We start from the raw sequence: 5,569 nt of genomic DNA on the forward strand, positions 1-5,569 counted from the left end.
CTGACCCTAGAGTATGACAGTTGTTCAGGGAAGTGGTCATAAGAAGATTACATTCTATTACTGTCTTTTTTTTCTTTTTACTTCCAAAAATGCATAGCGTTATTCTAGTCACAAACAGTGACCTGAATTTTTAAGTCTATTTCTAAACGTAAATTTCTACAAATGGTGAAAAATTAAGACAAGCTACCAAGTCTATGTCTCCAGTCCTTGAAATTCAGGTTTTGGTTTTTTTTTAAGAAAATCCAGAAAGGGGGGGAAATATTGATAGCCATTGTTTAGTGGGATTTAAAAATTTAATGACTAACTGCAAATACTGGAAACTGGAATTAATCTGTCTGGATTTTTTTTTAAAAAGGCTTACAGACATTTAAATGCATGTATCGGGACACTTTATCAACCTAACATAAAATTGTCATCTTATCTTATTATATGACTATTTTATGCATGTGTCAAAGAATTTAAAAATGACTGCCTGTCTATTGAGTCTAATTACAACTGCACATTATCTGTCTGGATGTCCCAGTCCATATCATTGTTACTAAACACAATATATTGTATTCACCTTTCATTTTTAACTTCAGAGAAACCACAATTTAGAGCATAACTAAAACACACACACACACCACAGTGAACACCTGCAAGGATTTGGGATATGTGATACCACTGTTTCCTTCTGCCTTTTCCCCTCCATGGGCTTTGAGGGTGATGGTACAGGGCAGTAACAAAGCAGCTGATTTGAAAGCTCCATCTGCCTACCTGGGCTGGACACTAAAACAGAAGGGTAGGAAGGGTAGACACACATACCCTACTTTATTTCATTTTTATTAATTTTTTTTACCACACGACCAAAGCTATTTTTATCCTCTGCCCACTGACAGGGAGGGATGAAAATGGGGCAGGAGGAAAGCCTTACCAACTGCACTTGGAATAACTGTGAACTGTTGCCACTCTTGGATTAAACATGGCTGTGTGCACCAGGACCGGGCACTTCCGACTCCTTTCCTCTCTGCCTCCCCGTCTGCCTGCCTGTCTGCGGCATCCCTGGCCCCAGCCTGACTCTGGCAGGACATGTGTAAAAGAGAAAGCACCACAAGAGGTGCAGGCACTCTGCCTTCAAGAAGGTAGATCCTTTCTCTTTCCAGAAATCACAGGAGTGAAGGGTGGGGGTAAAAGGAAGGGTTTTAATTCTCTCAACTCACCTGGGTTTCACGGCATTTCCCACGGCCCTGAGCAGTCACCTTTCATTCTAATCACTTGACAAAACAATCTTTAGCAAAAAGAGGGGAAAAGGCAGACGTGTGAGGCAATTTAGGGAATCGCTGCTGAGGCATCAGTTATTGACTATCTGGCTCCTGTTTATGAGTGCGTTCAAGGCAAAACTGAGAACAAAATGACAACATCAACAGCTCACAATCAAGTGTGGCCCTGGAGAGCACTGAAGCCCTAACTGACAGCTGTCAAGATAATGGGGGCACCGCAGCTGATTCTGGAAGGTTCTCTTCCCCACGTGGATGTCCAGGGAAATAACCTTGCCTCCCACCTTCTTTGTTTTTCTCCTTCGTCTTCTTGGTTTTCCTTTTTAGAATGTGCATTGTTGCTCTCATTTCATAGGAAATGGGGGAAGAAAAATCACAGAACGGTCAAAAACCAGTCCCTCTGCCACCTTGCCACAGAGTAGAATACCTGTCCACAGAGAAATACATGGCAGGTCTGAGAGGAAATAAATTCCCAAAGCTGAGGCCAAAATGCCCTTCTGAATGCTCCATGTGCTTCCAAAAGAGAAGGGAAAAGCTCCTCCCCGAAGCTGCCAGATATGTGGACCAGACTTAGCCCAGTCATCTGGATACCACCAGGTGGGCCACCTCTTAGGCATGTCCATGCCTACTGGCAACATGGAACCCCCTCTGCCTGTTCCATGGGCATCCGCCGTGTTCTGTGATACCAGCAGGGGGGTCCAAGTCAATTTCCCAAAAGTCAAGATGCTTGAAGATTTACCCTCGCCTTGCTTTTACCACCTAAGAACTCCATGGAAGATTACCCCCTTTCAAAGAACGTAGCTCGCTGGCAAGTTGTGGTTCAATGGGTTTTTCTTTTTTGGTGTGGGGGGGGGCATAAGATACAGTCTTTTATGATTTTACATTTGCCTCCAGAAAATTAATATAAGTAAATAAAATATCAAGTATTATATTAAATTTTTCTGGGCTTCTTAGAAATGTTTAAAAAAACACACTACGAATAGGAGAAAGTCATGCTTTAAGCAAGAGATAATGGTCATTTTGCCTGAAGAACACTGTCCTTCCCTATCCCCACTCCTCTGAGCTTCTAAAGGCAGCAACATCTGTCCAGAACAAACGTATGGCCACTGGAAATTACAGGTCTCAAGGAAGCAAACTCCCACCCAGGTTTCTCTTTGGCAGGTAGAGAAACCTCTCTTTCCCTTTGAGAAAAGACACTAAGCCCTGCATAGTTTCTATCAAAAAAAAAACCCAAAAAATCCTAAAATACAGAAATATGTATTTTCAGGGATTCTTGGAGCCTGCTTCGGCCTTCGGGAAAGCAGTGATACACTGGCCTAGATATAAAGACTGTGTGTACCTGTGTGCCACGTCCGCTCGCCCTACCCAGCTCTTGGCCTTTTCTGGTTGTTATTCTACCCCAGACCATTAAAAGGGCCCTAATTCCTATGACATGATTATCCAGGTACCAAAGCCCATTTGTCACCTGCAGCAGAAAATTGAGTTAATGCACAACTAAAGGCAGCCAGGACTGTGTAATATCAACTTGATTACATCAAACTAGCTGCAAACCTAATTCTGCTGGATGACACTGCGTCGAGCCTGTCATCTCCCATCATTAAAGCTGTCAGGAATCCATCAGGTTTACAGCTAATTAGGTGAACACTAATGAAGCTGGCAAAACAACTTTTCTTTTTTTATGGCTGAGCGGACCTTTCAGTTTGGAGGGGAAAAAAAATTCTCGAGTATTCTCAAGGTTGCCGGGGACTGGATTTCCAGTTACCAATCAGCAGACATCTTTCTTTTTCCCACTCTCTCTATCAGTACAAAGCAATCAATTTGTCATCACTCCCAGTATGCCACAAAAGCTGGCATGAACCTTATAACTTGCAGCTGGGAGAAGTAAAAAAGAGGAGAAAAGAAAAATGGGAAGTTTCTTGTCCATCTAAACAAACCAACCAAAAAAACACCCCTGTGCACACTTACCACTAGCCTAAATGTGGAGTTTTGTTTTTTTTTCCCCTGCACTCTTCTTAAATAAGTAGCTCTTCAGTCAGCCTCCACCCCCTCCTCCACATGTCCATTAGGCAGAGGCATTCTGATAAAGTAAATCCAAAACCCGAGTATGGGAAAGAAAGAAAGCACTCATGCTGCCAGCTTCTGATTGACCATTAAGCTATTGATGAATGTGCCTGTCAGGAGGGAGACAATTAAATCAAATATGAAACAAAGTCGTTTTGACGGGTCATTTTGATAGAGCAAAACCATTCTTCCATCTCATATTAGTCCTGCAGTCAAGTTTTTTATATAATGAATTCTTCTTAACTGACCTGAGATTTCCTGGCTGGCTTTTTTTTTTTTTAAATAATTATTTTTAAAAAGGTGCGAAAAGGTTAGTGAACAGGTTGCTCTAAAAATAAATAAATAAATAAAGCCAACAGCAGGTTCCCTCCTTCTCTGATATTTTCTGGAGGAAGCTATCAACTCTGAGTCTCAGATTGGCAGGGTGCAACCGAAGAGATAAACTAGAGAGAAGAGAGTTCTGAACCAAATGTAAAGATGTAATCACATATGGTTCATTGGATGGAGGCACACACATACCTTAAAATGTGTATCCAAAAAGGAAAGAAAAAAAAAATTTCAAAGACTGGAAGAAGCCCAAGACATTCCTACTACTCAACTTTGTGAAGGATTCCTCCAAAGTTTCAGAGTTTATTTTGGGTAGATAAGCTCATTGCTTGAGCCTGGAATTTAAAGTAGAAGGTGGGACGGGCAAGAAGCTAGCTCCAGGAGGTTAACTGGGGAGGCGGCAAGCTCCCTACAATCACTCCTGGAATTTTCAAACTTTCTAAATTTGGGCAACGCCGAGGACAGAGAGCAAAACCTGCATCCTAAGCCCCCAAAGCAACCCTGTTTTCTTCTGAGATTTTCCGAAGACACTGGCCGGCAAGTACATTTCTGGGAGAAGAGAGAATTATCATTCCTTCTCTGTGGCTCCGTCCGTGTAAGGGGTCTGGAGTCCAGAGTGCATCCAACGTGTGAGGTCCCCTGGCAGTGCCGGCTGGCATGATGGAAATTATGGGCACTCAGGGCACCATGGGTACAACGCCTTCATCCAAGATGGGCACCAGGCAATGCCCTGACCCTACTCTCTGCCCTTCCCTCTAACATCAAAAGAGAAGTAAAAGAAAGGAAGAGAAAAGAAAAGAAAGGAAGCCCCACTTAACCCTCCCCTTCAGGGAGCATCTGAACCTTTGCACATCTGAGTGTTACTCATATCAAAATACATCACGTCCATATGTGGTCCTCTCGGCAATCCGCCCCAAATCCCAAAGTTGCACTGACAGGGCCCTCCTGACGTCACAGAGCTTGGCCTCACTATTGCAAGTGATTTATTGATGTTTATTGGGAATGAATAGATCAAAGGCAGCAGCATGACGGGCGATCAATCAGTCATCAAATCAAGGATGGCAACGGGCCAGAAACCTTCTTTCAGGCTACATGCCCCCAACCGACATCATTGCAAAATAATGTTATGTGTGTCGTTTTTGTTTTGTTTTCAATGATGCTTTTTCCAGAAAAGAAAGAATCGGATCAGTCGTAATAAGAGTTGACACTCCTCGTTGAAGGAAAAAAAAAAAAAAAGGAACAAAAAAGTACTCAGACACGTCCCACAACTAAGTGCTACGCGGGGATGAGGGTGGGAGAAGCAGTACAAGGAAGGGGTGGGGGCAAGGAAACATAAACAGGGGAGAAAGAAACGCCAGCTTCTAACATGGACTTGACAGTCATCTGACAATACCCAGACCCTGTGCGCTCTGGTTTCCACCGCTGTGCCCAGTTTGGGCCCAAGAAATGAGAAATCAATCGGATTAGCACTAAGGTGGCAGAGGAGACAGGCTCGCTCACTCGCTCGCGCTCCTTGGCTGGGTGGACACCGGGCATTCCCCCGCCGGTTGGCCACGGGAGGACGCGGAAGGTGTCCCGGGGAACTCAGGTGACCCCGCCCGCCCCCCACAGAAAGAGCCAGACCGGGGCTGTTTCCCATCCCCTCTGCAGCGGGAGAGCCGAGAAGGCAGGGACCCAGAGCGGCTCCGCGCGCCCAGCGAGCGGCTCCCCAAGTGGGCACGAGAGGGAAGAGGGCAAGAGCGCGGCGGGGCATCCGGGGGGCGCCGGGTACCCGAGGCGGGCGCACGCACCCAAACAGGAGAGCGGCGCAGGGAGTTACTAAGCGCCGGCGGAGGAGCGGGGCGAGGAGCGGGGTCGCACCCGCCGGAGGCGCTGGGCGAGCGGAGGAAGAGGAGGAGGAGAGCAAGAGGAAGGGGAAGCGGCTC

The 5,569-nt window shown here is 45.5% G+C and overlaps 1 protein-coding gene across 2 annotated transcripts in view; it reads right to left on the reverse strand.

Moving 5' to 3' along the window:
- Positions 1–5,569, reverse strand: part of TSHZ3 (teashirt zinc finger homeobox 3) — a 74,901-nt gene that overhangs the window by 69,267 nt on the left and 65 nt on the right. The window lies entirely within an intron of this gene.

The sequence above is a fragment of the Callithrix jacchus genome, chromosome 22 (assembly GCF_049354715.1).
Source record: "Callithrix jacchus isolate 240 chromosome 22, calJac240_pri, whole genome shotgun sequence".
NCBI lineage: Eukaryota > Metazoa > Chordata > Mammalia > Primates > Cebidae > Callithrix > Callithrix jacchus.